Source organism: Hyperolius riggenbachi, chromosome 5 (genome assembly GCF_040937935.1).
Source record: "Hyperolius riggenbachi isolate aHypRig1 chromosome 5, aHypRig1.pri, whole genome shotgun sequence".
NCBI classification, from domain to species: domain Eukaryota; kingdom Metazoa; phylum Chordata; class Amphibia; order Anura; family Hyperoliidae; genus Hyperolius; species Hyperolius riggenbachi.
The window spans coordinates 408,462,446-408,485,191 of NC_090650.1; the positions used below are offsets into that span (position 1 = coordinate 408,462,446).

The 22,746-nt window shown below is 47.7% G+C and overlaps 1 protein-coding gene across 2 annotated transcripts in view; it reads right to left on the minus strand.

Annotated features, from left to right (window-relative positions):
- Nucleotides 1-14,044, minus strand: part of RAD21 (RAD21 cohesin complex component) — a 47,690-nt gene extending 33,646 nt beyond the window's left edge. For both annotated transcript variants that reach the window (XM_068237948.1, XM_068237947.1), the window contains exon 1: nucleotides 13,898-14,044. The gene's annotated coding sequence lies outside the window, so the exon portion shown is untranslated. The remainder of the gene's footprint in view (nucleotides 1-13,897) is intronic.
- Between the last annotated feature and the right edge of the window lie 8,702 nt (nucleotides 14,045-22,746).

Here is a 22,746-nt window from a genome sequence, read left to right on the forward strand (position 1 = left end):
GGTGGTCAGGCTGGTGGCTAGTGGGGTGGGCGGGGTAGGTAGGTGGTCAGGCTGGTGGCTAGTGGGGTGGGTGTGTAGGTAGGTGGTTAGGCTAGTGGGGTGGGTAGGGAGTTGGTCAGGCTGGGGGCTAGTGGGGTGGGTAGGTAGGGGGTCAGGCTGGTGGGGTGGGTAGGTAGGTGGTCAGGCTGGTGAGGTGGGTAGGCAGGTGGTCAGGCTGGTAGCTAGTGGGGTGGGTGTGTATGTAGGTGGTCAGGCTGGTGAGGTGGGTAGGTAGGTGGTCAGGCTGGTAGCTAGTGTAGGTAGGTGGGCAGGATGTGATCTAATGGCGTGGGTCAGGCCAGACGCTGATGGTTAGGGCACGTTCAGATCACAAATGCGGATGGCCATGCGTGCCGACCGCAACGCGTACGAACGCATGGCCATCCGCGTTTGTGTGCGTTGCGTGGCTGATCCCATCACTGAAAAGTGAATGGAACAGCCACGCGTTTTAGCAAAATCTGCGTGCAGCATGCGTTCCCGGACCGCACAGGTCCGGAACGCATGCAGTGTGAACATCAGACATTGCACTCTATGCAATGTCTGATGTCGTGCGTGTCGGCCACCTGCACGCGTTTCCAAAACGCGGCTGGAAATGCGTGCAGTGTGAACGGACCCTTAGTGGGGAGGTTGGCTCAGACGGGAGGGTAGCTCACTGGAGTCTAACCGCTGGTGGGCTAGCTGAAAGGATTTGCTGCTCACCTTGCCCCCGCCGCATGGCAGATACAGCCTCACTGACTCCAGGCTCTTTCTGACACTAGAGCACCAGCCTCCTCTCCTCTGTGCGATGTCACGCATACAAAAACAGGAAGTAGTATGCCCGGCATAGCAGAGAGCAGACAGCGTGGTTCAGGCAGCTGGTGCTCTAATGTGTGAGGGAGCCCGGAGCCAGTGACACTTATCTACTGCCCGAGATGCTGGATGTGCACGCAGCGGGCATTCCTGCTTCTCCTAGCCCACACTACTACCGACAGTGTAGGACGCTCAGCCGCGCGCCGATTAAGCCCCGCCCCCTTACAACCAGCCCAGCCAGCCAATTACTGTAGGCAGAGGAGCGCTCCTGCAGGGTTCAGCAACGGCATTCGCTATTGTGCAAGAGCCGAACGCTGATTGACAGCAGACAATGGAGCGCTCCTCCGCACTTTTGGCAGGCGGACGGGGTTTCAAATCACCCGGGCGGCCCGCCCACCTAATTTGGCCTGGGGAGAACACTGTATATGTATCCCTTTGATGGCGTAATCAAATTTTATTGCTTTATCAATTAAGACAGCCAAAACACCTGAGAGATAAAAACCCTGGAATGCAAATAGGACGCCAATGTAGCACAGGGCCCTTCATATACATGCAATCGCTGAAAAATTCATGGAACGGCACAATGCAAAATTGAGGATGTGATCGCATTTCCGAGTGTGAATAATGCCTTAGATTCGGCACAAACAAATGCATCGTGACTGGGCATGTGAGAGTAAAGTCAACATATGCCAGCACTGGAGGAAAAAAAGCCATGCATGACTGGGCATGTCCGAACCTTACTCATGCGTGCTCAGTCTGGATGCCCTTGTTCATGGTCGGAAGCATGGACACAAGATTAAAGGGATCATGTGCTGGAATGGTGAGCATACAGAAGATCTGGGAATAATTTGGCCTAGCCAGGGGTAAGGGTTGCAAAGGTATGAAATTCCACAGTATGATAACTGTCAAAAAAAATACCACGGTATACAAATATTTGGACCCAGGACTCTCCCTTACATTGAATAATGTGCTCTCCCCCACCCAGTAGTAGGTGACTGCAGCATAGGTAGCCGGGGATAGGTGTAGCCAGTAGTAGGTTGCCGTAGCATAGGTAGCCAGTAGCAGGTAGCCAGGGATAGGTGTAGCCAGAAGTAGGTAGCCGCAGCATAGGTAGACAGGATTAGGTGTAGCCAGTAGTAGGTATCCAGAGATAGGTGTAGCCAGTAGTAGGTGGCCGCAGCATAGGTAGCCAGGGATAGTTGTAGCCAGAAGTAGGTAGCCGCAGCATAGGTAGCTAGGGATAGGTGTAGCCAGTAGTATGTAGGCAGGATAGGTAGCCAGGGATAGGTGTAGCCAGTAGTAGGTGGCCGCAGCATAGGTAGCCAGGGATAGGTGTAGCCAGAAGCAGGTGGCTGCAGCATAGGTAGCCAGGGATAGGTGTAGCCAGAAGTAGGTAGCCGCAGCATAGGTAGACAGGATTAGGTGTAGCCAGTAGTAGGTATCCAGAGATAGGTGTAGCCAGTAGTAGGTGGCCGCAGCATAGGTAGCCAGGGATGGGTGTAGCCAGTAGTAGGTGCTCGCAGCATAGGTAGCCAGTAGTAGGTAGCCAGGGATAGGTGTAGCCAGTAGTAGGTGGCCACAGCATAGACAGGGATAGGTGTAGCCAGTAGTATGTAGGGAGGATAGGTAGCCAGGGATAGGTGTAGCCAGTATTCGGTAGCCGCAGCATAGGTAGCCAGGGATAGGTGTAGCCACTAGTATGTAGGCAGGATAGGTAGCCAGAGATAGGTGTAGCCAGTAGTAGGTAGCCAGAGATGGGTGTAGCCAGTAGTAGGTAGCCAGAGATGGGTGTAGCCAGTAGTAGGTTGCCGCAGCATAGACAGGGATAGGTGTAGCCAGTAGTATGTAGGCAGGATAGGTAGCCAGGGATAGGTGTAGCCAGTAGTAGGTAGCCGCAGCATAGGTAGCCAGAGATGGGTGTATCCAGAAGTAGGGGGCCGCAGCATAGGTAGCCAGGGATGGGTGTATCCAGAAGTAGGGGGCCGCAGCATAGAGAGTCAGGGAGGGGTGAAGGGGGACGCAGCGTGGGGATAAGTAAATACTCGCTGGCAGCCTCGTCCTCACATGTACTGGCTTAATTCTACTTCCTGTTCTTGCATCATGTCCTTGTAATAGCGTCCAGGGGGTGCTGTTTCAAGGAAGTGTGATGCAAGAACAGGAAGTAGAATGAAGCCAGTACAGCATGAAGAGGCTGTCAGCAAGTATTTACTTATCCCCGCCGCTGTTCGTCGCTGCTTTGCAACCCTGCCCCCGAAATCCGGTAAAACGAGATTGTGCATGGTATGATTACCATGCACAATCAAATTGCGGTATATCGTCATACCGGTATACCGCAGCAACCCTACCAGAGGCTTCAATCTACTGATATATAACTTTTTAATCATTTTCAGTGTACTCTTAAATAAAAAAAAAAAAAAAACATGCATAATTAAATGCGTATAACTGCCTAAACTTGTGTTAAAAAAGTTGATAGAAACAGTCCTGCAATAGTAGTGTATTCAGAGGGTTCACCGACTGGTTGAGAAGCAGCATGAGCTGTGTAGGCTAAACAGAGACAAGTGCATGTCAGGACAATGGAGCTCAAGTGGAACAGATGCTGAGAACAGTCAGGTGACATTCTATGGAAAGCAGCTACTCTCTGCTCAGACCTTTGTACTTCACACTCCTATTGTTACACCTGAAAGCTCTACATAAAGACAACCAGAGATGGCCTATGAGATGCTAATGAACCTGGTGTGAATGCAGATCTGATACGAATTGTAAGCAGCTTGGTATTGGGCCAATCAAAATTCACTTCTTATGTTGGGTCTACACGTAGTGATCCGGCGGCTTGATCAGCCGCGTCCCCGCTCGCCGGATTCGATCCCCCCTCGTCCCCACCGCTTATGTTCCGCTCGATTCCCTGCCATTGTCCGCTCGTAGGAAACGAGCAGGGAATCGGCGGCAGCGAGATCGGACCTTATCATCAATCGAGTGACTCGTGTAGACGGGGCTTTACTGTGGGCCAATCAAAATTAATTTCCGACTGTTACTGATTGGGGAAATGCCAATCTGCATATAATTTACACTAAATATCCATACAAGCTGCAATTATTAGCATGTCATTGACCATCACGTAACCACACAATGCTTATTTCCATCTGGACTATTTGCATACACCTCTATAAACAGGGCTCACCATATAACAGCTACACCCAGCTAGCAAAGCCCAACACCAAACTACAATCGTAGCCAAAGAATGCCAAAACATCCTCTGACAGCAACTTCTTCCAACCGTCCAAGAATAGTTGGGTGAAGAACAATGCCTTTTCCAGCATGATGGAGCACCGTGCCATAATGCCAAAGTGCTAAGTGGCTCAGGGAACAAAGCATTGACGTTTTAGGGCCAAGGCCAGGAAACTCTTGGACCTTAATCCAATTGAGAACTTGTGGTCATTTCTCAAGAGGCGGGAGTACAAACAAAAACCCAGAAACTGACACACTCCAAGCATTGAATATGAAAGAATGGGTTGCCATCAGTCAGGATTTAGCCCATAAGTTGACAGCATGCCAGGGTGACTTGCTGGTCTAGAAAAAGAAGGGCAAACACTGAAAATATGAACGCTTTGCTTAAATTGATGTAATGGAATGGTCAATAAAAGCCTTTGAAATTAAGAAATGCTTGTTAATATACTTCAATAACACCACAGAAACAGCTGTATAAAAGAATGTTCACGCCAATCGTATAAGCCAACCAATAATGTTCAATACAATACAACAGAGAGCCTAAAAGAATTTGCTGCAGTCAACTCCAGTAATAATTCAATAATGTACCAGTCCTGCTGCGTTCTCCCTCACATCCAAATTTCTGCAATAAATAAAAACAGCTTTGCATAGCGTGATACAATATAGATAACGTGAATCACACTGTTTTCACTCCGTGGGTACACCGCGCAACCCTTTCCACCAGCAGCTCTCCAGATCTGAACCATCTCAGACTGCAGGTGCAGTGTTCTCCCCAGGGCCAATTAGGTGGACGGGCCGCCAAAAGTGTGTGCTGAGGGCTGTGATTGGCTGGCGCCGTCATCGGCGATGGGCAGCATGTTTCGGCCACAAGCAGTGTGGGGTATGTGAATGCAGACGTGCAGAAGCTGGAGTCCGACCTCTATCCCCCCTCCTTCTTCCCCCGGCGGCGGTAGATTCAGCGTCACTGGCTCTGCGCTGTCCTGAACGCTAGAGCACAAGCCAGCCGCCTGATCCACACTGTCTCCTGCCCTCTCTCCGCGATGCTGCGCATATTACTTCCTGTTTTAGTGTGCGCAGCATCGCGGAGAGAAGACAGGAGACAGTGTGGATCAGGCGGCTGGCTTGTGCTCTAGTGTTCAGGACAGCGCAGAGCCAGTGACGCTGAATCTACCGCCGCCGCCGGAGGAGCTGGTTGAGCGGGGGAAGAGGGAGGGGGAATAGAGGTCGGACTCCAGCTTCTGCACGTCGGCATTCACATACCCCACACTGTTTGTGGCCGAAACATGCTGCCCCCCGCTGAATCGCCAATGAGGTTTGTGAGAGCCAGTGATGCTGTATCTAGGGGGAGTGGGCGCGAGGTGAGTTGCACACCCTCCCCACTAGACCACCAGCCTGACCACCTGCCCGCTAGCCTGACCATTAGCCCACCAGCCTGACCACCACCTCACTAGCCCACCAGCCTGACCTCCACCTCACTAGCCCACCAGCCTGACCACTAGCCCACCAGCCTGACCACCACTCTGACCACCTACCCACCCCACTAGCCACCTGCCTCACCACTAACCACCCCACCCCTTACCCAAACCACCCCATTAGCCACCAGCCTGACCCACCCCACTAGCCACCAGCCTGACCACCCACCCCACTAGCCACCAGCCTGACCACCTACCCCACTAGCCACCAGCCTGACCACCTACCCCACTAGCCACCAGCCTGACCACCTACCCACCCACTAGCCTGACCACCTACCCACCCACTAGGTACCAGCCTGACAATCTGCCCACCCACTAGCCACCAGCCTGACCTACCTCACTAGATACCAGCCTGACCTACCTACCCACTTACCCAACCCACTAGCCTGGCGTACTTACCCACCTACCCCACTTCGGTGTAACCCTCCTTTTCCACCCAGCATGACCTTAGGGCCCTTTTCTACTAGCTGCGATCCGCTTCAGAAAGCAGATCGCAGCCGTTTTGATGAGCACTGTGATAACTTGTAAATCGCAGTGCTCATTTCCCACTAGCATGCGTCGTATTTTTCCGAAACACAATTGTCGGGCAATCGCGCTCTGTTTCCAGCAGCTATATGGAGCAATCACGGGTAGTGTAAATTGTAGGTTGCGTGATCGCAGCGCAATTGCGATCGCACATCCTAGTGGAAAAGGGCCCTTACTTCCCCACCCCGCTGAAAAAAAAATTCTGGGGAGAACCCTGAGGTGGGTCATGCGCTCTCTCAAAACTCAGTACTGCAATCGGAATAAAGCCAACCTGATCTCAGTCTTCAATGTATCCAAGATGTTTTAAGCCATAAAAAAAAAAAAAAAAAAAAAAAAAAAAAACTGCATTGCATAGCACCTCAAAATATTGTGTTTTTTGATGCGCACGCTGATTGCACTTACTCGCCCAGGATTTTCATAAGGCTCATCAGATACTGCCCCCCTTCCAGTGTCAGCGTCCTGCTCACTCACTGCTCCTCCAGTGCGGCGGCTATACAGAGGACGTAAATAGCAGGAAGCGAGTGAGGGAGGAAATTAGCCGCCGCAGCAGTGGAGCAGTGAGCGAGCGGGACGCCGCGGAGAGGCCACTGACATCGGAGGGGTAGCAGCCACAGCCAAACTGCCACAGTCACACAGTTGTGCCTCCAACTCTGATGCAGCTTCCAAGTTTCCCCCTTTGTACAGTGGACACTAGTCAGTCACCCTGAGGGTAACTGTAACACCGTGGTATTTTTTAAGAGACTTTATACTGTCATATTTCATACCGTTGCAACCCTACTTCCAATGATCCTCTAGAACTTTCAATAGCAGTGCACCGTGAAAAAGCTTTTGTTTAAAATGAAAAACAGAGACATAGGGAAACAGACATTACCTTGCACATCAGTCACAGCAGACAACAATAAATATAGTGTAAAAGGGCCCTAATGAGGGAGGCCTTCAATTCATCAGTACAGCTCAAGATACAGACTCGCTTCGTGATGCAGGAAGAAGAATCCAGCAACGTCTCCCTGACAATGAACACATCTTCCGACTGGAATGCCAAACATCACGCGAAGTTCACACACAAACGAGACTTCAGGCGACCGCGGTACTTTGCTCAGTAGTCTGGGATCGTAACCACTTCACTACTGAGAGGCTTTTCCCCCTTCTGTACCAGAGCAATTTTCACCTGTCAGCGCTCCTTCCATTCATTCGCTTAAAACTTTATCACTACTTATCACAATGAAATGATAATTCACTATTTCTCAGATTTCGGCCATTATATATTTTTAAAATAATGCATGCTACCATAATTAAAAAAACGCACATTTGCCAATTTGTCACGGTTGCTAAAACGTTTAAAATATTTCCTAGTACAATGTATGGTGCCAATATGTTATTTGGAAATTAAAGGTGCATTTTTTCAATGTTTGCGTCCATCACTAATTACAAGCCCATAATTTTTTAAAACAATTTTTTGACATACATATTAAAAATAAGTGGTCAGTCCCTAAAGTACCATTTTGCGCCGTATAAGACGCTCCGGAATATAAGACGCACCTAGGTTTAGGGGGCAAAAAACAAGGAAAAAAAAAAAATATACTAAACCTGGTGCGTCCATGTTCCAGGAGCGTCTTGTTGATGTTCTCCCCCAATTGGTGTCGTCTTGTGTCCCCTTCTGTCCCAAGTGTGTGTACTACTGTCCCCAGTATGTCAGTGTGTGTCCTGCTGTCCCCAGTATGTCCCTAATGTGTGTCCTGCTGCCCCCATTATGTCCCTAATGTGTGTCCTGCTGTCCCCAGTATGTCCCCTGCTGCCCCCAGTAAGTCCCTAATGTGTGTTCTGCTGTCCCCAGTATGACTCCAGTGTGTCTCTGGTACATACCCTGCTGTCCCCAGTATGACTCCAGTGTGTCTCGTACATACCCTGCTGTCCCCAGTATGTCCCTAGTGTGTCTTGCTGTCCCCAGAATGTTCACTGCTGTTCCTATAGTGTATGTCCTGCTGTCCCCAGGTGTTCCCTGTATGTCCCCAGTACGTGTCCTGCTGTCTTCATTATGTCCCTAGTCTGTGTCTTTCTGTCCCTAGGTGTACCCATTCTGCCTACCGTGTACCTCCCCGTGTTTATGTCCTCAAACACCTGTGATGCCGCTTGTGACTATGTTCCCCCTGGGTGGTCCACAACTGCTGCGTATATGTCCGCAAACACCCGCCGCTTGTTTACATGTCCCCCCTCTGTGGTCCGCAACTGCCCGCTTGTGCCCTCACTTGTGTCGCCGCTTTCCCCCGGTGTAAATAGCTGGACCCCGCTCATCAGTGCCTTCTGCAGGGATCGGAGACCCGCTTGTACCCTCTCTTGTGTCGCTGCTTTCCCCCGGTGGGCCGCGCTCATCTTACCTAATATTAGTCAGTGCTGCAGGGATCGGAGACCTGTCTTCAAACACGCGGCTCCCCCTAGTGAAGGCTTCTGCTGATGACGCAGCAGAAGCAATTACTAGAGCTAAAGTGCAGAAGTGAAGACAGGTCTCCGATCCCTGCAGAAGGCACTGACTTAGGTAAGATGAGCGCGGTCCACCCGGGGAAAGCGGCGACACAAGTGAGGGCACAAGTGGGCAGTTGCGGACCACAGAGGGGGGACATGTAAACAAACGGCGGGTGTTTGCGGACATATACGCAGCAGTTGTGGACCACCCAGGGGGAACATAGTCACAAGCAGCGGCGGGTGTTTGCGGACTGCACGGGGAGCAATGGGCACACACGGGGCAGTGCAGGGAATCCCCGACGTGGCGGCGGGTCGCGGTTCGTATCGGCGGGCGTTCGGAAGTCGGGGATTCCCTGCCTTCGCCGTATAAGACGCAGGGACATTTTCTCCCCATTTTTTGGGGAGAAAAAGTGCATCTTATACGGCGGAAAATATGGTAACTTTTTGGTTTTTTTTAGAACATTGAATCGGGGGCTTAGATTGGGAACTGTGTTCCCATTAATTTATCTCCGCTCTAACAGGCAGCGGCACGTACCCGCGCAGGAGCGACCGGCATCCATCCGAAGCAATAGACTAATATCTACGTCCCTATGCAGGAAGTAAAATCCTGTGGGACGTAGATATACCGGCTGTAACCACATAAGTGGTTAAAGATTCGATTCACTAGGACTTTTCGCCACGTGAGGCTAAGCAACGTTCGTGTGAACCTGTGCCTGTACCCTCATTGTGAGTTCACAGGACGACCACTTGTCGCTCAAAAAAACAATCGCTGGTCAGGAAAATCACAAGGTGGTTCAGTGTTCTCCCCGGAATTTTTGTTCCAGCCGGGTGGCATGAAAAAGTAGCCAGGTGGGGCGAGATGAGAGAATGCAGGGCAGGTGCTTCTCTACACAATTCTGCTTACAGCATAGAAGGAAGTGAGCTGATAACAGCCGGGCGCTCACCAAAACTAGCCGAGTGGAGCACCTGGCTAAAAGAACCTGGGGAGAACACTGTGGGTACAGGCCTTTAACCTAACACAGAAGATAACATTTCTATAGCGCTTTTCTCCCACAGAACTCAAAGCGCTTAGGCTCTTCTCAGACTCAGTAATTGGTAGTAGGATGAAGCATTAACACAACAAAATGATATTTCTGCAAATGCCAAACTGAACAGAAATTAACCAACTCCACAAAAGTTAACCAACCGTGTTCTGAACACCAGAGACACCAATGTCAATACAAAACATTAATGCAAGCTTACAATTTCTTGGACACCCAAACACTGTAAGCAAAATCAGGTGCATCCTAATAAAAGAATTGGACCCCAACAATTTCTGAGCCAGGGAAGAAGCAGGCGAGTATCAAATCGTCCTTTTACAACAGCTCTGGTACATTTTAACATGTAAAGATTTCCTTCAAGAGCGCAAACAGTGCCTAGCAGTTATACCAGTTTCTGGATGTTGCAGGCAAATCAGGCATAAGGACACAACCCGATCAGTCGGTTTACAAAGATTAGTTTGTGAATAGAACTAGTACAAGGTCGTTTTACCTTCACATAGATGCACCGACTGCACCATACACTATAGATTTAACAGGTGGTTTTATTCCAACTCTTCCTTGGAATTTTACCAGCATATCCCTACACAAGGCCCAATGCCTGGTACACACCATGCAATTTCCCATCAAATAAATGTGTCAATAGATAATTTCCGACAGATCTGATTTGATTTCCGATCATTTCTATGCAAATTGATCAGAAAAACAATTGAAAATCAGATCGGACCTGTCAGAAATTATCTATTCGACCTATCTGATAGGAAATTGCATGGTGTGTACCAGGCTTAAGACTGCAGAAAATATAAAACTCCCAAGAAAGTGATGCAAGAGGTAAGACATAGTTGGTAAAACCATTTTAATTACGTGCTTACCCCATTCCTGTAAAGCACATAGACCTCCTTGGCACCTAAGCCAAAAACCAGCCCTCTTGCTGATAAATTTTAACCCATTTCTACCTTTTATATAACCTTACTCTCTCCTCATCAACACACAGATAATACCTCAAATCTTAACAGACCCACATTTAAATACTGAGCTGGCACATTTATTTCATATAATATACAAATAATATCCCCCCCCCCCCCCAAAAAAAAACCAGGAAGTTTTAATAAAAAAAAATAGAATCTATGGAACGTCAATAACGGGATTCTGCCTAGACAGAGGTCAAGGTCTGTCTCTCAGGGGCTCTGTAGGAGAGTGATCACATAAGGAAATGGCAATCTCTGTACAAATCGCTACCATTATATTAAAAGGCACTTTAAAATCTCCAGAATCGCTCCTAAAATCCCAACTAAAAAAGCACTTTCAAAAATGCAAGCACTTGTTTTTAGTGAGCCAATGCCCTAAAATGTGAGCTATGCATGCAGTCACCAAGGAGACACACCTATACAAGAAAAAAAAAAAAAAAAAAAAAAGACGGTATACCAAAGAGGATAAAGCAATATGGCTGTCCTATCATGAAACAGATTTGTTTTGAGTTTGCTGGCCTCAGAGGTTACACTAGCTAGATCTTTTTAGGGGACCAATATAACAAAATAGGTACTTACGTATAAGGCCGTCTACCAATGGCTGCTCTATTTCCTCACAGAAAAGTTAGTGCTAGTATGATTGAGGTGAGGCAGTGAGAAAGTCCATAGGAAAATCCCGCTAATGTGATTGGTTGGACAGCACCCACTGGAACTGATCTGTTTCAGATAGGTCATAGTAATAATACGCCCACACTATTCGGCCAATTAGAATACTTGGCGTCGCTGTAATTGGAGAATTGTTCCCTATGAACTCTCCTGCTGACTCAACTTAACCGTACTAGGTTCGAAAAGTCTATGGTCGGATTGAATATTGGGTGACTGGTCACAAAGAACAAAACAAAAACCAGATCTATTCCACGGCCAGGAGCTCACTGCTGCCTGAGGTTGTGGAGACCCAGTAGGAAACTATCCACGGGACACCAACCAAATTGGCTCAGCAAAGTTGCCGCAGGCGAGTGTTTAAGTGTGCACTGACCTGCCATCTGTGTAATGTATCAGTTCGTTTTGTGATGAATCAGCTGCTATCCTATCTGACAGACTTTTCTGCAATAAAATACAGAGCAACTGCTGGTAGACGAACAAATACACAAGTACCACAGAATGAAATTAAAACAAGTCTACAACCTCATACGTGGAAAATAATTGACTAGCACCCTCTCCAAGGTGTCCAAGGCTCAACCACTATCGTACACCCAATAAATGAAAGTAAAAAAAAATTAATTTAGGATCGCCAAATTCTATCCCAAAACAAGCACTTCAAGCAATTTTACGAGCAGATCGATTCAGCCATAAACCCTCATGATCCTGTGTATACATCACTTGTTAGCTGCATAATAAAGTGTTCGCAAACTGTGACTGCATGAAAAGTTAGTACGCAACATCACCATTTGGGTAGGCTGGACTTTGTCTGTGTTACAGTTTACGCAGCCCCACAGTACCTCACTGAACAGCTTTCGTTATATATCAATTGCCATTTTGCATGAATACACGGCTTAATGCTAGGTACACACATTACGTTTTTCCGTTCAATAGATGCGTTTGATTGATAATTTGTCATGTCCGATATTACTCTCAATTGTTTTACCGCTCGATTTCTCACAGAAGTGAATGAAAATTGATAAGAGAATAAAGCGGAAAAACAAAATCGAAAACAGTTTGAACAGGAAATCAACTGGAAAAAAACGCATTGTGTGTACCCAGCATAAGGCTCTAGGAAAGCTGCTGGAGTTTGGCTGAGGTTTGGAAGCTCCAGGTACATTGCTGTGATGTGGAGGCCAAATTTCAAGGTAAATTGCTACTGTGGTGCTGAGGCCCTGGGGAAACTACTGGAGTGTGCCTAAAGCTTGGATACCCCTAGGAATGAACAGTTAGGAGAACCTTGGAAGACGGAGCATAGTGGAAACTTGGAGGATCCTTATGCCCGGGACACACCATTTAATTTCCTGTCTTATTGACGAGTCAAATCAATAATTTCAACAGGGCAAACCTGATTTCTGACTGATTCTTTTTTCAATTGTTTCTATAAAAAGGCAATCTGAAAAACAATTGGGAACAGTAGGAAATTATCGATTCAACCTGGTGACCTAACAGGAATTTGCATGGTGTGTATCAGGCATTAGGGGTTTCAACAAAGTGGCCAGTGCAAGGATATCCCGGGAAGACTACTGGAGTGTGGCCAAAGCTCAAAAAGCCCCTTGAAAGCAGCTGGAATGTGGCTGATGCTTGGATGCCCTGCGGAGGCTTCTGGAGCGTGGCTAGTGCATGGATGCCATGGGTAGATTACTGGCGTGTAAACTTGGAGGGCACTTGGATGGTTCAGTAGCCAGCGCATAGAAACACTGGGGAGGCTGCTGAAATGTAGAGGAAACTTGGAGACTAGTGCATGGATGGCTGCTGGAGTGTGACAGAAAAATGGAGGCTTCGGTATTGAGGCTAGTGCATGGATAGCCTAGGGAGGCTGCAAGAGTGTAGTGGGAAGTTGGGAGACTTCAGTAATGTGGCTAATACATAGATGCCCTGGGAAGGCTACTCGAACATAGAGAAAAATTGGGAGGCTTCAGTAGTAGTGTGGCTAGTGCATGGATGCCCTGGAGAGGATAAGTGTAGTTGAAACTTCTGTAATGTTCTCGTGCAATGATGCCCTGGGGAGGCTACAAAAGTGTAGTGGAAAGCTCTGTAATGTGGCTCATGCATGGATGCTCCGGGAAGGCTGCTAGAGTGGAGGCTTCTGTAGTGTGACTGGGAGACCCTGGGGAGGCTACTAGAGTGTAGTAGAAACTTCTGTAATGAGGCTAGTGCAATGATGCCCTGGGGAGGCTACTATAGTAGTGGAAACCTCTGTAATGTGGCTTTTGCAATGATGCCCTGGGGAGAATGATAGAGTGTAGTGGAGGCTTCTGTAGTATGACTGGGGACTCTGGGGAGGCTACTAGAGTGAAGTGGAAACCTGTGGCTGTGGGAGGCTGCTGGAGTGTTTGGTACATGGAGACCGCGGGGAGAAGAACAGTGATGAGTGACTCTGGCTGTGTGACTCCAGGGAGGCTGCCACCGGTGTTTGTGAATAAGGCCCGGAGAGGCGCTATGGACACAAGCCTGTATATATGATGACACTAGGCCTGAGGAGAGGACGGGGGAGCACGCTGAGTCTATGTGTACCAGGCGCGGCCTGCAGTCCCAGTACCGGGCCCTGATAGCTGCCGCCAGTGCCGAGGCCTCGCTGGGATTTATAGTGCTCCGGGATCGCCCAGTCCAGAAGGCGCGGCCTGCTCCGCCATGTTCGCCGCCCGCCTTTACCTCCCCACCCCCTTTCCCCGCCACTTACCGCCGCGAGTCGCCCCCACTCGGTGCCGCGTCTCCGCTCAGCCACTCAAGATGGCGGCCGCGCCCCTTCCTGCCGCCCAAACCGCGCGTTCAAATCCGCAGGATGTTTACTGATGAACCAGCACAGCGCCGTCACCAGCGAGATGGGGAGCGGCCAGAGCGGCGCTGCGGTGACGCGGAAGTGGGCGTGGCCTGGCCGCTCACGGGCGCCATCTTGGTGACGGAGGACCTCCGTGTCACTATGGTAACTTCTGACAATAACACTGTGACGTAGGGAGCTGTCTCCTGATCTGCAGACAGTCCTCTACTTACAAGAGACATTTCAGAGATACAAACAAAAGTTGTCTTCATGCGCAAAACATATAATACTGCTTCTGTGTTACATTGTTTTGTTGTGAAAGGGGCACTCTTGGCGAAAAATTGAAAATATGTGTAAACATATACAAATAAGAAATACGTTTTTTTTTACCAGAGGGAGCAATACATTACTTTTCTCCTATGCTGCTGTCACTTACAGTAGGTAGTAGAAATCTGACAGAAGCAACAGGTTTTGGACTAGTCCATCTCTTCATAGGGGATTCTCAGCAAGGCTTTTATTCTTTATAAATATAATCCCTAAAAAGGATTTAAAGAGAAACTCCAGTGAAAATTAATGTAATAAAAAAAGTGCTTTATTTTTACAATAATTATGTATAAATAATTTAGTCGGTGTTTGCCCATTGTAAATTTTTTAAATCCCTGATTTACATTCTGACATTTATTACATGGTGACATTTTTACTGTTGGCAGGTAATGTAGCTGCTGCATGTTTTTTTGGCAGTTGTAAACAGCTGTAAACAGCTATTTCCCACAATGCAGCAAGGTTCTGGGGGAGATTTATCAACGCATTACCGACAGTTTTTTCTTTTAAAACTGTTCTAAACAGCAGAAGAACAGTTCTGCGTGATAGTAAGAAACTTCCCAAAGCCTATGTAATAGTGGCAGTTTAGGGTGGATTTCTAGAGCTACACTACAGTTAAAGGATACCCGAACTGACATTTGACATGATGAGATAGACATGTGTATGTACAGTGCCTAGCACACAAATAACTATGCTGTATTCCTTTTTTTCTTTCTCTGCCTGAAAAAGTTAAATATCAGGTATGTAAGTGGCTGACTCAGTCCTGACTAAAGGCCCATACACACGTCAGATTTGCGCGAACGACGGGTCGTTTGAACGTTCCGTCGTTCGCACGTTTCCGCATGAAATCCGGCGTGTGTACAGACTATCGTTCGGGAGATAAGACTGGTTACCAACGATCCGCCGGGCGGATCGCTGGTAACCAGTCTTATCTCCCGAACGATAGTCTGTACACACGCCGGATTTCATGCGGAAACGTGCGAACGACGGAACGTTCAAACGACCCGTCGTTCGCGCAAATCCGACGTGTGTATGGGCCTTTAGACAGTGTGACCCTCACTGATAAGATTTTCCCCTTTTTATCTCTATCTCATCGTGTCGCATGTCACTTCGGGTATCCTTTAAAGTAGAGTGACCAGACGTCCCGGATTGCCCGGGACACGTCCCGGATTCGGGGTCCGCTGTCCCAGGCTTAATGAGGTCCCGGGAAACGTCCCGCTTTCAGCAGCGGGACGTCCCGGCCTCGGGACTCTGGCCACTCTCTCCTCAATGAACTGGCAGCGGCGTCTATAGACGCCGTGCCAGTTCATTGCCCGCAGCCCCGCTCCAGCCTCCTCTTCCGGTGTCTGTTTCCGACACCAGCAGGCGAGCAGGGCTACGGCAAGATGGCTGCCGGAGCCCTGTACTGGAGACCTATTTGTGTCACTAGTACAGGGCTTCGGGCGCCATCTTGCCGTAGCCCTGTCAGCGCGGGAGACCAGAGCAGGAGGAACAAGACGGTCCCGGGACGGAGCAGCGCGCCAGAGGCCGGACACTTCTGCCAGGTGAGTAAATGCTTTCTTTTCCAGGTGAAATGTTTGCCCGCATTGTTTCTTTTCCAGGTGAAATGTTTGCCCGCATTGTTTCTTTTCCAGGTGAAATGTTTGCCCGCATTGTTTCTTTTCCAGGTGAAATGTTTGCCCGCATTGTTTCTTTTCCAGGTGAAATGTTTGCCCGCATTGTTTCTTTTCCAGGTGAAATGTTTGCCCGCATTGTTTCTTTTCTGGTGAAATGTTTGCCCGCATTGTTTCTTTTCCAGGTGAAATGTTTGCCCGCATTGTTTCTTTTCCGGTGAAATGTTTGCCCGCATTGTTTCTTTTCTGGTGAAATGTTTGCCCGCATTGTTTCTTTTCTGGTGAAATGTTTGCCCGCATTGTTTCTTTTCTAGTGAAATGTTATTGTTTGCCCGCATTGTTTCTTTTCTGGCGAAATGTTTGCCTGCAGTGTGTTTCTTTTCTGGCGAAATGTTTGCCCGCAGTGCGTTTCTTTTCTGGCGAAATGTTTGCCGCATTGCGTTTCTTTTCTGGTGAAATGTTTGGCCGCAGTGCGTTTCTTTTCTGGTGAAATGTTTGCCCGCAGTGCGTTTCTTTTCTGGCGAAATGTTTGCCCGCATTGCGTTTCTTTTCTGGCGAAATGTTTGCCCGCAGTGCGTTTCTTTTCTGGCGAAAAGTTTGCCCGCATTGCGTTTCTTTTCTGGTGAAATGTTTGGCCGCAGTGCGTTTCTTTTCTGGTGAAATGTTTGGCCGCAGTGCGTTTCTTTTCTGGCGAAATGTTTGCCCGCATTGCGTTTCTTTTCTGGTGAAATGTTTGGCCGCAGTGCGTTTCTTTTCTGGTGAAATGTTTGCCCGCAGTGCGTTTCTTTTCTGGTGAAATGTTTGGCCGCAGTGCGTTTCTTTTCTGGTGAAATGTTTGCCCGCAGTGCGTTTATTTTGTACTGACATGTTGCCCGCATTGCGTTTATTTTGTACTGACATGTTTGCCCGCATTGCGTTTATTGTCTGGTGAAATGTTTGCCCGCATTGCGTTTATTTTGTACTAACATGTTGCCCGCATTGCGTTTATTTTGTACTGACATGTTTGCCCGCATTGCATTTATTTTATACTGACATGTTGCCTATTGCGTTTATTTTCTGGTGTCCGGGGTAACTGTTACTGCATTTATTATTTAATGGTCATAGATGGCTATGTTTGCTGCTTTGTGGTTACGGTATACTATTAGCATCACACAGTTTCTGCACACCCATGATACAAAGTCTCGTTTGTCCACATCATGGCGTAAACACTGCTTTCTTATGCCTCGCTGTTACATCATTACGTTAGCTCCGCCCATACAATGTCATGGCCACGCCCATTTTTTCGGCGCGGCGCGCGCCGCAGCCCCCCTCCCCCAGTCTTCGCCGCTGCGTGCTCCTCACTCCTTCCCACTTTTCGCCGCGGCGCGCGCCTCCCCCCGCGCCCCCCCCCCCCCCCCCCCCCCCGTCCCAGGTTGGACCCACAAAAATATGGTCACTCTAAAAGTGCAAATCCATTCCTTAACTGTTGCAGATTAAGAAGTGCTCATTAGCCGTTCTACAGTGCAGGCTAGATGTGATTTGTGAAGGGCTCCTCCCCCTCACTCAGAGCTTGCTGACAGCAGGTGTGTTGGTTACCTCAGCAACAGCAATTCCCCTCACACACTGCACTGTCTGAGAGACCTTCCTAGCTCCTTCTATTCCTTACAGTTTAAGAAGGAATCTGCACTAGCTAGTGATTTCTTAGGATGTCTGAGACAGTTCTGCACGGATTTCTAAAAACCTACTAATATTATGTCTCAGACACTCTTGATACTGTAAATCTGGCCCACAGACTGGAAACTGCCAAGAGTACGTACTCAGAATTTCTTTGTGGGAGGGGTTTCACCACAATATCAGCCATACAGCGCCCCCTGATGGTCTGTTTGTGAAAAGGAATAGATTTCTCATGTAAAAGGGGGTATCAGCTACTGATTGCAATACAGTTCAATTCTTGGTCGGAGTTTCTCTTTAAACAATGAGGCTGGCCAGCTTCCCTGCTCGCTACACAGTTTTTTGGCAGTTGGACAGAGCAACTGCCATTCATTAAGTGCTTTTGAAAATAAATCCCTGAGAATCCCCCATGAAGAGATGGGCTAGCTAGACCAAAACCTGTTGCTTCTGTCAGATTTTTACTACTGTAGGAAGAGCTGTCACATTCACGCTGCCCTGAATGTGTAAACGGCAGGGTGATTTATTTTTTTAACTAATTCCTTACCCTTCACTATCCCTTTTACTAGCATTCTTTCCAGAATAAATCTTTTTAGTTTTATTTTTTTTAGAAATTTCGGTATAGTGGTCCATTACATGTTACAGTTCTAAGTAGGTTAAGACATGTGAAAGAACCCCCAAAGTCCCTCGCCGCAGCTTTGGTGCTCCTGTTGTCCCGCTGGCCTCTGGTAAGGCTTGCTAACCCATCAGGATGCTTCTGATGCTTATGCGGCTTCCCCGTCTTCTATATCCTTGGGAATTCAGCATAGGCTCCCCAAGAAATTCCCGACAAGCACTGCGCAGGCACGGTAATATTTACCAGGGGTATAGACCCTGCAAGTGATGCAGCCTCAGGGGGGGGGGGGGGGGCAGAAGAAGCAGGGCCCCTATGGGGGAGACATTTATTTTCCTTGTTCTTCTGAGAGACTGACAAGGGAGAGAAAAAACTTTCTGCGCTCTGCTTAATTGTGCTAATGACTGCACCTGCTCAGCCACTTATAAGGAATCATACAAAGTTTTGCAGGTAATGATTTGTAGACAGTCCCTAGTCAGTGTTCAGCAGGGTCTTGTGTACTGTTCTTCCCCCAGCCTCTCTACCGCTCCCCAAGTCCTGTGTACTGTAGTGGTGCTTGAGGAGTCTTGGCACAGATAGAAAAAGCTTTCTGCTCTCCCACAATTGTTCTAATGACTGCATCTGCTCAGCCACTGAGTGAGTGTAACAGGCTGAGGCTGGGAGCACACTCGTCTGTCAGTTTTCTGTATGCATTTTCTGCACAATCCACTGGCTTGATTCACTAAACTGTGATAACTCATATCACGGCGGTGCTAGCGTTTTTGCGTGCAAAATGCGAAAACGCTAGCGCGGCCATGATATGAGTTATCACGGTTCAGTGAATCAAGCCCCATGTGTGTCTGTATGTGTGAAAACATGCACGTTTTTATCACAGAAGCTAGTGTAGTTGATAGAGAAACTGCGCGAGCGCTTCACTGCTGTCTGTTTTTATTTGCATATGGAAAACACATTCATGTGTGCACTAGTTGATAACATTGGTTCTCAGTTTACCTGTGCAGAAAGCAAGGGGAGGGGGGAGACTGGGACCCATCCATCCAAAGTTTCACAGGGGGCCCCAATGATTTCTAGTTACATCCCTGGTATTAACTTTAGGGATCCAGCGCAGTAGCAGCTTTCCGATGGGCTCTGGCGGGAATAGCCAAGCCCGATTGGTTCCACTTTACTGCACAGGTGCAGGCTCGGCTATTTCTGCCTGAATCCAAATAGAAAACCGATACTGCGCCTGTGCTGGATCACGGTAGGTACAAATTTACCTGTCCGGTGTTCGGGTGCTTCAATCGATGGAACGGAGGAGGAGGGGGAAGCCTCATTAGGACCCAGAGGCCTTTACCCTCCTAACATAAGTACCCCCAGGGGCTATTTTTGTCAGTGCAGGTTTACTTTAATGGAACACTTGAGTGAAAAAAAAAAGTGCCCAGTTACTTACCTGGGGCTTCTTCCAGCTCCCTGAAGTCCTCCCTCGCCGTGATTCCGCACTTCGCCGTTCCTCCGCTGTCCCCCTCTGGACACCTCCTCTATCGCGCTCCAATGGCCAGGAGCACCTTACTGTCTCTCACTCTGCAACACTTGCACACTCTCTCCCCTCTATGGCACTTTCATCACTCGCTCTCTACAGCACCTCTTCTCCTGACACTTCTTTCTCTCTCTCTGCCACTTGCACTCTCTTCCTGGCACTTCTTTCTCTCTCTGCCACTTGCACTCTCTTCCTGGCACTTCTTTCTCTCTCTGCCACTTGCACTCTCTTCCTGGCACTTCTTTCTCTCTCTGCCACTTGCACTCTCTTCCTGGCACTTCTTTCTCTCTCTGCCACTTGCACTCTCTTCCTGGCACTTTTCTTTCTCTCTCTGCCACCTGCACTCTCTTCCTGCCACTTCTTTCTCTCTCTGCCACCTGCACCCTCTTCCTGGCACTTTGCTTTCTCTCTCTGCCACTTGCACGCTCTTGCTGGCACTTCTTTCTCTCTCTGCCACTTGCACTCTCTTCCTGCCACTTCTTTCTCTCTCTGCCACTTGCACTCTCTTCCTGGCACTTTGCGTTCTCTCTCTGCCACTTGCACTCTCTTCCTGGCACTTTTTTCTCTCTCTACCACTTGCACTCTCTTCCTGGCACTTTTATTTCTCTCTATGCCACTTGCACTCTCTTCCCGGCACTTTTCTTTCTCTCTCTGCCACCTGCACTCTCTTCCTGGCACTTTGCGTTCTCTCTCTGCCACTTGCACTCTCTTCCTGGCACTTTGCTTTCTCTCTCTGCCACTTGCACTCTCTTCCTGGCACTTTTCTTTCTCCCTCTGCCACTTGCACTCTCTTCCCGGCACTTTTCTTTCTCTCTCTGCCACTTTGTACCCTCTTCCTGGAAGTTTTCTTTCTCTCTCTGCCACTTTGTACTCTCTTCCTGGAAGTTTTCTTACTTTCTCTGCCACCTTGCACTCTCTTCTTGGCACTTTTTTTCTCTCTTTGCCACTGTGTACTCTCTTGGTATTCTTTCTTCCCCTTGTTCTTTCTGCACTTTTCATAATTCATACTCTAACAGCCCAGATTTCATGAGTTCCCAAAGGGGCACTTTCTAGCTGATGTGCAATCATTCGTTTTTGATTTCAGAAGCCAATAGACATGGAGAGAAAACTGTAGCACCAGTTTGCATTTTTGTACCTAAAATATACTACTAAAAATATACCTAAAAAAATGCTTGCAGACTAAAGAAACATATTTAGGTAGCAGGAAAAAAGGGCGCCAGCTGAGGGTGGACGAAAAGGGCACCGCTATATACTTTAATGCAATTATCGTTATTACGACAAAAAAAGCAGAAAAAAGGGTGCCACGATAAATATCGTTAACAACATTAGAACATTAACCACTTCAGGACCACAGTGCTAAACCCCCCTAAAGACCAGGCTGGTATCTTTCAAAATAGACCACTGCAGCTTTAAGTCCAAGCTGCAGGGCCATACAAGACAGCACACTACCCCCCCCCCCCCTTTTCTCCCCACCAACAGAGCTATCTGTTGGTGGGGTCTGATCCCCCCCCCCCTGTTTATTTTTTTTAATCAATATTTATGTTCGTTTGTTTTTTATAAATATGACTATTTATTATTTTTTTATTTCGTCCCTGCTCCCTCCCCCCCCCCTCCCTCCCTCCCCCCGCCAGCCAATCAGCGTGATCAGCTGTCATAGGCTTCAGCTATGACAGCTGATCACTCCCCAGCATATGGAGGGGACAGCCGTGTCACACGCCTATCTCCTGCAGCCTGCAGCCTGGGGACAGCCTGCGCGCGTATCTCCTGCAAACTGCAGCCCCAGGACTTGAAGCCAATTGGCGTTAGGTGGTCCTGGGGCTGCCGCCGCAACCACGCCCGTTGGCGTGGATCGGTCTTTAGGTAGTTAAAGTTTTTGAAGTATGTTATCGTTTTAGAAGTTTTCATTGTTATAGTTTTTATCATATTATTTCATTTGTATGTACAGAGTTTACGTTATCAAAGATATTATCGTTTCTATGTGGAAAAGGGTTTCTGCAGAGGGAGTGGTTAGGGTTAGGCACCACCCAGGCGGTGGTTAGTTTTAGGCAACACTAGGGGGGTAGGGTTAGGCACCACCAGAGTAGGGTTGGGTTAAGCTGTATTGTTGAATTACGTAACGTTTTTTAACGTTAATATCTTTTTATTATTTCCCGTCTGTTTCAACAACGGTATTTATCGTTAACCAAGTTTGACAGCGATGTTTATCGTTATTAGATTTAGTTATCCAGCCGGGCCCTTTTTTCACGCCACCCTTTTTTCATGCACACCATATTTAACCTGGTGGGTCGAATATGTTTGGAGTGACCCGATAGTGGAAGGTATTGTGGACTATTCAGAGGCTCCCCATTACAGTGGTAAGTAGTGATGATCGTAATCAACGATTTCGCTAAATTTCGTATACATTTTCGCAGTTATGCTTATACACAATTACGATTTGCAAATTCAATTGATGTGGTGTAGTCATTCGTAATTATGCATAAAATTTCGCCAAATTTTGTGTAATGTCTTGCCGAATTTAGCAGTGATTAGCAAAGTCCCCATACATGCTATTGACACCAAAATTGCTACATATATTAAGGTTAATCGTGGGTACAAGTCCAAAAGAATTTTTCAAAAAGACCTTGCAGTTTTTGAGAAACTCGATTTTAAAAATGCAAGTAAAAAAATGATTTTTAAACTTAAAAAAATGACAGTTTAAAAACCATTTTTCTTTGCATTTTTAAAATCGATTTTCTCAAAAACTACAAGGTCTTTTTGAAAAATTATTTTTGTGACTTATACCCAATATTCTGCTTAGCATGTGTAGCAATAGCATGTATAGTAAGGGGCTTTGCTATTAACCTCTAAAGTCGGCACAAAATTATGCAAAATTTAGTGAAAATTATGCAAAATTTTAAAATACTACTATTACATACGAAATTAATTACGATTTTCTCTGAAATTTCGCATTATGATTGCGATGCGTAATTGCAAATTTTGAAGCGAAATTTCACATTTGCATAATTTCGGCCCACCACTGGTGGTAAGTATCCAAGGCCGTGCAGAGGATCCTTAACTGGTATTG